The sequence below is a fragment of the Colobus angolensis genome, unplaced genomic scaffold (genome assembly GCF_000951035.1).
Source record: "Colobus angolensis palliatus isolate OR3802 unplaced genomic scaffold, Cang.pa_1.0 Scaffold10, whole genome shotgun sequence".
In the NCBI taxonomy this organism is placed as follows: Eukaryota; Metazoa; Chordata; class Mammalia; order Primates; family Cercopithecidae; genus Colobus; species Colobus angolensis.
The window spans coordinates 15,480,888-15,491,749 of NW_012110919.1; the positions used below are offsets into that span (position 1 = coordinate 15,480,888).

At 41.3% G+C, this 10,862-nt stretch overlaps 1 pseudogene across 1 annotated transcript in view; it reads left to right on the forward strand.

Moving 5' to 3' along the window:
* LOC105508150 overlaps positions 1 to 10,427 on the forward strand; it is a 14,389-nt pseudogene extending 3,962 nt beyond the window's left edge. The window contains exons 2-4 of the transcript XR_001001214.1: positions 1,888 to 2,039; positions 8,226 to 8,286; positions 10,387 to 10,427. The product of XR_001001214.1 is annotated as a 60S ribosomal protein L9-like (transcript). The remainder of the gene's footprint in view (positions 1 to 1,887; positions 2,040 to 8,225; positions 8,287 to 10,386) is intronic.
* The last annotated feature ends 435 nt before the right edge of the window (positions 10,428 to 10,862 follow it).

Sequence of the window (10,862 nt, forward strand, 5' to 3'; positions counted from 1 at the left end):
GCCAGGATGGTCTCGATCTGCTGACCTCGTGATCCGCCCGTCTCGGCCTCCCAAAGTGCTGGGATTACAGGCTTGAGCCACCGCGCCCGGCCTCACTTTTCTATCCATATGTTAAGGATTAGTAACATTTGATTGTCTGGTATATAATAAAACAGTCTCTTGGTTGTTGACCCTAAATTGACATTGTATGATAGAGGTTATTTAAAAATTTCTTAAATTAACTACTTTCTAAAAACTATTTTTATAAAATAATACATGTTCATGGTTTAAAAACACATAGTACCAAAAGTATGATGAAAGTGAAAGCTTACTAGAGATAATGATTAATAATAATAATGATTAATAATAAACATTTTGGGAATTTAGCTGATTTTATTAACACCATTTAAATATCAGTCTAGGTGTAGTGACAGTATAACATACTGGTTAAAAGCATGGGCTCTACCTTTACATTTATGGTCAATTGATTTTTGACAAGGGTGGCAAGACATATCAATAGGGAAAGGTTAGTCATTTCAACAAATAGTGCTGAGACAGCAGGTTATCCACATGCAAAAGAAGAAAGTTGGATGCCTGCCTCACACAACACCTGAAAATTAACTTTAAATGGATCATAGTCCTAAAGTAAGAACTAAAACTATAAGACACTTAGAAAAAAAGTAAAATCCCTGTGACTTTGGAATAGGCTATAGTTTCTTATATATGACAATGACACCAAAAGCACAAGCAAAAAAGAAAAAGATATATTTGACTTGATCAAAATTAAAAGCTATGTTTCCAAAAGACTTCTCTATTTTAAACCTGTTTTTTTTTTAAAGTGTAGGTTCTAGAGAATGATAACCTAACTTTGAATTTTAGCTACATTACTTATTGTAAGCTGTGCAACCCTGAGGACATTGCATAACCTCTCTGAGTCTGTGTCCTTGTTTGTAAAATGGGGATGATGGTAGCAGTACCCACCTAACGATATTGCTGGAAGGATTAAATGAAAGGAGGCATACAAACATTAACCCTCTGTCTAGTTCTGGATAAATACACATACCAACTATGAAGATGATAAGGAGATTGAAGAAGGATGAATGGCTTACTTGGATCAGCAGAAATGAGAAGAAATCACCTAAGGAGCAAGTAGTAAGGGCGGGCTTGAACTTGGTTTATTTGTGGGTCCTGAAGAAGACGGCTAGTTTAAACATTTTTACAAGCTGGAGGTAGCAATCTCTTGGTGGTTTTGACTGGTGATGATGCCCAGGATGACAGTGCTGTCATGTGGGGATAACATACCACTAAGCTGGATCATGTTTATTTTGATGCCTGATTGGGCCAGCACAAAATCCTGAGGAGAAAACAGAGAATCCACAGCAAGTATTTTTATTGCAATCTTGCTGCATCTTGCCTGAAGATCCTGTATCTGCTTATCCAGGAGTTAGCCTGGGAGAAAATGGGTAAACCTTGCTTTGAGAGGTCTGCCCCTATGTCTGTAAGCAGAGTTGTGTTGGAAGGGGACATCTGTCTGACATTTGGCCTCTCTGCAGTTAAACCATGGTTGGGAATAGAGATGGCATAAAATGTGGCCTCAGTATTTCGGACCTGTTACTTATTTTCCTGCATCCAGGGAATCTTCCAATTATGGCTTGTTACTTGGCAGGATCCCCCGAGAACATATCTTGAGTGTGATCTGAGTCAGGAATATTGAATAATTTGTCAGAGGTTCCAGTCAGATGAAAGAACTAAATCTATAATCTTCATTAGAGTCCTTCCTTCCTCAGATTCCTTATTTTGGCCTGTGGGACTGAAATGGTAATGCTCTTAGAGTGAACCTAATATTAGAAAATGCATCATCATGTTTTCCTTTGTGATAATTACCATCCTTACTTCCATTACTTCTAGCTAAAGATCATCACCCTGGTAAAACTTTGCCAGAGAACCCAACAGGATTCACCAGCACGGCCACTACAGACCTCAGAGCCCTGCTTCAGGCCTATATAGACGGTCACTCTGTGGTCATCTTCAGTAGGTCCACATGCACACGCTGTGCTGAGGTAAGGCTTTAAGCTCAAGGGGTTTAAATGGAATTGTAGCAATTTGACAGACTTTTGAGCTCAAGTGTAAAGAATTGGATTTCACCTTTAGGAAGAGTGTATGCAGGCTGGGCGCAGTGGCTCACACCTGTAATCCCAGCACTTTGGAAGGCCAAGGCGGGCGGATCACAAGGTCAAGAGATCAAGACCATCCTGGCCAATGTAGTGAAACCCTGTCTCTACTAAAAATACAACAATTAGCCCGACGTGGTGGCATGCGCCTGTAGTCCCAGCTACTCGGGAGGATGAGACAGAAGAATCACTTGAACCCGGGAGCAGAGGTTGCAGTGAGCCGAGATTGTGCCACTGCACTCTAGCCTGGGCAACAGAGCGAGACTCCGTCTCAAAAAAAAAAAAAAAAAGGAAAAGTGTCTGTAGGTGTAAGTTGCTTTAGAGTAATTGTAAAATGCGGTTTTGATAACACAATACTGCTTGAATAATCTCTTTCTGAGCTTTTGGGAAGTATGAGATGTTTTCAGGTAGTCAAGTTCAGATAAGGTTAGGGTGCGGGAGTTACCAAACCAGTTGATGTACTGTCCTTTCAGATACATCTGTAGGGAATATTTTATAAGGAACGGTTACTTAGGGTACTACCAAATTTTGATAAATATCTCTTCTTGCTGTGGTTTATTATGGGGAATATAACTTCACAAAGAATAAACTGTTTCCTACTTGGTTCTTAATCTTAGGTTATCAAAGAGAAAAGGTCAGTGGTTACAGCCATGGGGAGGATTAGTTTAGTCCACCCTGAATAAACCAGGTTGAGAATTGAAAGGCAAACGTGATCTGTCTGGTGCTTCATAGTAAGACTGAGGGCATTTACGTGTCACTGAAGTTTAGCTCTAGGCCTACACAATGGAGCCTTAGGTAAACATAAGTGGCCATCTGTCCAGGTTCACTGGGAGGTTAATTTATTATTAAGTTTAATTTTCTCTCAACTTGTCTGCCCCATGACTTACTTTCCAGATCTCAAGGAGCTTGAATTCAGAAGCCTTTTTATTCTGGAAGCCTTACATAGAAATAAATGGGCTTATGGGCTTTTTGGACTCTCTTTCTCTCTCTCGCTTTGCGCACGTGTGTGTGTGCCTGTGTGTGCCTGTGCACACGCGTACTTTTTTCCCAAGTAAAGATAAAGGAAGGTGGGCAGTGAAAACACTGAAGTAGGGAGACCCTTTCATCCTTGTCTCTCTCCTGAACACATTATGCATCGATGCCACCTTAGGCTTCATCCCAATCAATGGGATAGTGATGCCTTTCCTGTAGGACATCATATTGTGAGTAGGACTGCAAAGAGGCGGAAGACACAGGTCCCATCCCTGGGGATTTAGCTCAACTGAGAGGGCAGAACATAGGCTTAAGAAGAAAAATGATCTCATATAACCCTTGCTAAATTCTACATGATTGGACAGGCAGTAAGTGTTAGAGAATTTAGAAGAGGGCTGGGCATTAGAAAACTGCTATGTAATTCTTGTCCTCTGGGGGCTTAGTTATCTAGTTCTGCAATTCTTGTCTGCTTTTGGAACCTACTGCCCCCACCCCCACACCACCTGCCACTTCCTTTTTTTTTAATCTTTAAAATGAAGGGCTTGAGCTAGTTGCTTATTGAGGGTTTTGTTTTTGTTTTTGTTTTTGAGATAGAGTCTCACTCTATTGCCCAGGCTGGAGTGCAATGGTGTGATCTTGGCTCACTGCAACCTCCGCCTCCTGGTTCAAGCAATTCTCCTGCCTCAGCCTCCCGAGTAGCTAGGACTACAGGTGCAGGCCACCATGCCTTGCTAATTTTGTATTTTTAGAAAAGATGGGGTTTCACTATGTTGGCCAGGCTGATCTTGAACTCCTGACCTTGTTATGATCCTCCTGCCCCGGCCTCCAAAAGTGCTGGGATTATAGGCATGAGCCACTGCGCCCAGCCTGAGGGTTTTCTTAGTTCTGAAATTATGTGCTTGTCTAGTCTTTTTCATTACCAGACAATGGTTAAGAGCCTAGACTTTAAAGTCAGAGTGTGGGTGGATCTTGGTTCTGTGATTTATCAGGCATGTGACTTTAGTTGTTTACCTGTGGTGTACAGTTTTCCCATGTGTAAAATGTGGATAATAATAGTACCTATATCATAAGTTTGTTAGGAGGATTAAATTAATAAATATTTATAAAAGCCATAGAACATACTTGACACATAGTAAACACTGTATTGGTGTTTGTTAAATAAAATAACTACTTGCATTTTTCGTTTTCCTATCAGGACTAACCTCGGGTGGTTAATCTTCCTTCTGTCAGTACTGAGGCTAGATTAAATGGTAATCAACAAACACCTGACTTAATGCTAAGTACAGTTAATCCTATCAGTGGATTAATAGCTACCATTTGAGTGCCATCTATGTGCCAGGCATTCAGTCACTCTGCTTATATTTTCAAACATTATTAAAGAATTGAGAGCTGAGCACAGTGGCTTATGCCTATAATCCTAATGCTTTGGGAGGCCAAGGCAAGTGGTTCATCTGAAGCCAGGAGTTTGAGACCAGTCTGGGCAACATAACAAGACTCTATTTTTATGGAAAAAAAAAAGAACATATATATATATCTTGGCATGGTTTGCATGTGCCTGTAATCCTAGCTTCTCAGGAGGCTGAGGTAAGAGGATCACTTGAGCCCAGGAGTTCAAGGTTACAGTGAACTATGATTATGCCCCTGCACTCTAGCCTGGCTGACAGGGTGAGACTCTGTCTCTAAAATAAATACATATGGTCATGGTGGCTCACACCTGTAATCCCAGCACTTTGGGAGGCTGAGACAGGCAGATCACTTGAGGCCAGGAGTTCAAGATCAGCCTAGGCAACATGGTGAAACCCTGTCTCTTCTAAAACTACAAAAATTAGCCAGTTGTGGTGGTGAACGCCTGTAATCCCAGCTACTCAAGAGGCACAGGCATGAGAATCACTTAAAACTCAGGAAGCTGGCCGGGTGTGGTGGCTCAAGCCTGTAATCCCAGCACTTTGGGAGGCCGAGACGGGCGGATCACGAGGTCAGGAGATCGAGACCATCCTGGCTAACACGGTGAAACCCCGTCTCTACTAAAAAATACAAAAAAAAACTAGCCGGGTAAGGTGGCGGGTGTCTGTAGTCCCAGCTACTCGGGAGGCTGAGGCAGGAGAATGGCGTGAACCCGGGAGGTGGAGCTTGCAGTGAGCTGAGATCCGGCCACTGCACTCCAGCCTGGGTGACAGAGCAAGACTCCGTCTCAAAAAAAAAAAAAAAAACTCAGGAAGCTGAGGTGGCAGTGAGCCAAATCGTGCCACTGAGCTACAGCCTGGGTAATAGAGCAACACTCTATCTAAATCAATCAATCAATCAATCAATCAATCAATCAATAAAATGAAATAAAAATTAAGAAATAAAATAAGTAAGTAAACAGAAAATTCCAATTTTAACCCTGCCCTAGTTCTGGAATGAAGAGTTGGGCTAGCGGTCAGGATTGCTACTAGTGATGGATCATCAGTGTGCTCCTTGCAATTCCAGGTCTCTTTGACCTGTCATTTTTCTTTTTTTTTTTTCTTTTTTTAGTCCCCATTATGCCCCAGAATGTTCTTATTCTTACTGTTATCTCTGAAATCTACTAACTCCCTCATTTTCCAGCTCTCCTGCCTATCCCTGAAAATGCAAAGCCTTGCCTGTATTTCCCCAGTTTTACTGAATTAAAACTAACCTGGGAATGAAGAACTTTTCCTATAACATTTGTGTTAGTTATTTGCATTCTTATTTAAACATACAGTTGCCCGGGCGCGGTGGCTCACACCTGTAATCCCAGCACTTTGGGAGGCCGAGGCAGGCAGATCACCTGAGGTCAGGAGACCAGCCTGACCAACATGGAGAAACCCCATGTCTACTAAAAATACAAAAATTAGCCGGGTGTGTTGGTGCAGGCCTGTAATCCCAGCTATTCGGGAGGCTGAGGCAGAATTGCTTGAACCCGGGAGGTGGAGTCTGCAGTGAGCTGAGATCGCGCCATTGCACTCCAGCTTGGGCAGCAAAAGTGCAACTGTCTCAACAACAACAACAACAACAGCAACAACAACATATAGTTATCCTGGCAAATTTATTTAATGTCATTATCCAAACAATCACTGGGTATGTCAGGTCTTCTAGATAAACATCCCCTGGTTTTACCTTGTTGATTTCAGATTGTTTTCAGATTGATGCCAGTTAATTTGGAAATTAATTTTCTAGTCTTTGGCCGTGAAAGATGATTAGGTGCTTTTCCTGGTAAAGTGGTGAATTTCTTCTGAGGGTATACGACTCATATACTTAGCTGTTCACATTTATTTATTTATTTAAATTACCTTGAAGTAGAATGTTCCCAGGTTTTTTTCTTTAGTTTTTATTTAATCATCTTATTTAACAAGTGGGATATGAGTAAATCAGAGCTCCACCTCCCGGATTCACACCATTCTCCTGCCTCAGCCTCCCGAGTAGCTGGGACTACAGGCGTCCGCCACCATGCCCGGCTAATTTTTTTATATTTTTAGTAGAAACGGGGTTTCCCTATGTTAGCCAAGATGGTCTTGATCTCCTAACCTCGTGATCCACCTGCCTCAGCCTCCCAAAGTGCTGGGATTACAGGTGTGAGCCACCATGCCTGGCTGAGAAACTTTGTTTTTATATTGGTACTTGGTCTGATGAATGTGCATGTCTCTCTGGGATGAGTAATGTCATTTGCATTAATTCAAGTTGGAAAGTGCCCATAAGGAAACTAACTTCTGCATAATGTAGCTTTCCACTCTTGCATAACACATTAGTTACCGTATGTGTTTTGCATGCATCTGGCTGTGAAGAGGTTTTAAAGTGCAAAGATAATCCTCTCCACCTTTTCAGAATTGCAATATTCGTTTCTTATAGCTGTTTCAGAGTGGTGGGGGGAACTGAATTCAGATTCAGACTGGGGCTTAGGTGCCATCTAAAAGAGTTTAAGAAAAAGACTACTGGCCGGGTGTGGTGGCTCACGCCTGTAATCCCAGCACTTTGGGAGGCTGAGGTGGGCAGATCACGAAGTCAGAAGATTGAGACCATCCTGGCCAACATGGTGAAACCCCATCTCTACTAAAAATACAAAAATTGACTGGGTGTGGTCCCACCTAATTGGTTGGCTGAGGCAGGAGAATTGCCTGGACCTGGGAGGCAGAGATTGCAGTGAGCCGAGATAGTGCCACTGCACTCCACTGGCAACAATGCAAGACTCCGTCTCAAAAAAAAAATAAAAAAATAAAAAGAAGACTAATGATGTTGAATGAATGAACTTATTTTCCCATTTTATCAAAATGTTGAATTTGGTCCTATAAAAATGACAGAAATCTCCCAGTGTACTTCTATACAATAGGAAGTCTACTGTTTTAGTAGTTAAGGTTAGAATGAGACTTTTTTTGTTTTTTGTTTTTCAAGAATACATTTTCCTCATTGATCATCTCTGTGAACTTCAGGCTACTCTGGCCTTTTAAATTTTATTGTATAACTGGAGGAATATGGTTCTAAACTTTCCTAAATTATTTGACAGGCTGTTTGTGTCTTGTACATAAAAGTCTCTTGTGTCAGTAGTTTAAATGTTATCTAGTGGTAAAAGTAACTTTTAAATAAAATTTTGTTTTTTATCGGTATAATTTGTATAACCATGAGCATATGATTTTTTGTTTGTTTGTTTTATTTAACAGTCTCAGGGCATAATAGCTTTTTTTGTAACTGATTTATTGGTTGAAGATTACTCAGCCAAAAAAGAAATAATACTTTGACTATTGTAAGAATATATTTTTCTCAGGTTTGCCACATAATGCTTTGGAAACATTAAGTGTTCCAATGCTTTTTTAAATATGGTATTAAATCCATTTTATAATGAGGTAGACTGAGTCACTAAACATATAAAATGTAACTTATGAAGCGATACAGATGAATCATTGACAATTGAATAGAATCAACAGACTTCAAATACTCTTAAATATCATTACTGTCAACAGGGAGAATCTTATGGGTTACATAAAAGTGAATTGGAAAGTTTTCAAAGGTGAAGGCTGGTTGAGAAAGGAAGTAATGAAGCTGGATAAGAGATTCTCCTGTTGGTTGTAACCTCATTTTTCATTTTCCTCCTTGTTTTTCGACTTCTTCCAGGTAAAGAAGTTATTTAAATCTCTGTGTGTTCCTTATTTTGTGCTTGAACTTGATCAAACAGGTAAGTTTCTGTTTAATATGTAAATCATAGCTGCTGACTGTACATTTTATTTTATTTATTCTACCTGGCTTTAATTTGTCTTCCTTGAGGTTTTTATTGTTTAGTGAGCACTTGCTAGCTCACTAGTCATTTAGACAGGGTACTCTCCTGGAGCTAATGATATTTACCTTTAGCCTTTACCTAGTTTATAGCCTTGGTATTACCCAGAGTTTCCTGTTATTGAAATTATTCTTCTTATTACTCATGAATCTAGTTACAGATACAGTATTTGCTGGTTTTATGGTAACTTTGTTTTTGCAAAATTGTCTCCTTTCTAATAAGTAATGCACATAGTATTTGAATTAAATATAAATTGAGATGCATTCAGAAATTTTGGCAGGGACATATAAAGATCAGTAAAGGTAAAAGATCCATGAAAAGTGCTACTGGGAAATCCCAGGGAGAGAAAGGTTGGTGGAGTATAACAGAAAGTTTCTTTCTAGGACCATAGTGCTCCTTTTTTGTGGGTCAGAAAATCCCAAGGGCTCACAGGCAAACATTATTAAGAATCTAATCTAGGCCTGTTGGTGACTCATGCCTCTAATCCCAACACATTGGGAGGCCAAGGTGGTTAGGATCGCCTGAGGCCAGGAGTTTGAGACCAGCCTGGGCAACAGAGTGAGAGCTTGTCTCTACAAAAATAGAGAATTAAAAAATTAGCCAGGCATAGTGGCATGAGCCTGTAGTTCTAGCTACTAAGGAGGCTGAGGCAGGAAGATTGCTTGAGCCAAGGAGTTCAAGGTTACAGTGATCTATGATTGCACCATTGCACTCTAGCCTGGATTCCTGAGTGAGACCTTGTTTCAAAAAACAAAAAGAATCTCCTAGTGGCCAGCACCATCATTTCTATTAGGAAAAGTGGGCCCCTCCAGATTAGGAAGAGGAGGTAAACTACATGCCTAGTAGCTTAAAGGAAGCAGAGTCCTAGGCATTGACAGTCTCTGCTCAGTCTCCAAACGAATACAAAGATAGGGCCTGGCGTGGTTGCTCACACCTGTAATCCCAGCACTTGGGTGTGGTGGCTGGATTCCCTGAGGTTGGGAGTTTGAGACCAGCCTAGCCAATATGGTGAAACCCCATCTCTACTAAATAATAAAAAAAATTAGCTGGGTGTGGTGGCGTGTGCCTGCAGTCCCAGCTACTCAAGAGGCTGAGGCAGGAGAATCGCTGGAACCCTTCTTAGCAGGCGGAGGTTGCAGTGAGCCAAGATCGCGTCACTGCACTCCAGCCTGGGTGACAGAGTGAGACTCCATCTCAGAACAACAACAGCAACAACAAAAACAAACAAACAGAAAAAAACAAAGAAAGGATTCAACTAGACAGAGAAAGATATATGGCAATTGGGAGATATGAACAATTGGCATGTAAGTTTCATTTCTAGGGTCAGGAGGAATGAGGTAGTTGTGTGGCAAGACATATTACTTGATGTTTCTAAAGATAGGTTCTCTAACACAGAGAGCATCACATAATAACTACCACATATAGAGTGTTAGTTCCTGTTTTACATGGACTATGCTGGGTTAAGTTTAGTCACCTATCCTCACATGAACTCAGCAAGGAAGATATTCTCTATATTTTATAAATGAGGAAATTGAATCCCAGAAAAGTCAATTAACTTCCTTAACATTGACCTGGTGCAGTGGCTCACACCTGTAATCCCAGCACTTTGGGAGGCTGAGGCGGGTGGATCACCTGAGGTTGGGAGTTGAAGACCAGCCTGACCAATATGGAGAAACCCCATCTCTACTAAAAATACTAAATTAGCTGGGCATGGTGGCTCATGCCTGTAATCCCAGTTACTCAGGAGGCTGAGGCAGGAGAATCGCCTGAACCCGGGAGGCAGAGGTTGTGGTGAGCCAAGGTTGCGCCATTGTACTCCAGCCTGGGCAACAAGAGCGAAACTCCGTCTCAAAAAACAAACAAACAAAAAACCCAAACAACAACAACAACAAAAACTCCCTAACTTCATATAAATACTGGCTCTATAATTTGGACACAGGCCTGTGTAATTCTGAAGCCTATGTTATTTCCATAATACCGTGTTGTCTGTCTCCCCTACAGTGACCCTCTATTCCTTCATCAAGGAAGGCTCTTGCCCCTAAATACTCCATAATATGACAGGAAATCTCAATATATAAAATTTCTTCTGGGTCCAAAAGTAGCCTTTTATAAAAATATAAATTTTCGGCCGGGCGTGGTGGCTCAAGCCTGTAATCCCAGCACTTTGGGAGGCCGAGACGGGCGGATCACGAGGTCAGGAGATCGAGACCACAGTGAAACCCCATCTCTACTAAAAAATACAAAAAACTAGCCGGGCGAGGTGGCGGGCGCCTGTAGTCCCAGCTACTCGGGAGGCTGAGGCAGGAGAATGATGTAAACCCGGGAGGCGGAGCTTGCAGTGAGCTGAGATCTGGCCACTGCACTCCAGCCTGGGCGACAGAGCGAGACTCTGTCTCAAAAAATAAAAAATAAAAATAAAAAAAATAAATATATAAATTTTCCTGGGAAACTTAAGTCACTTGCAACTTGCTGTGAAT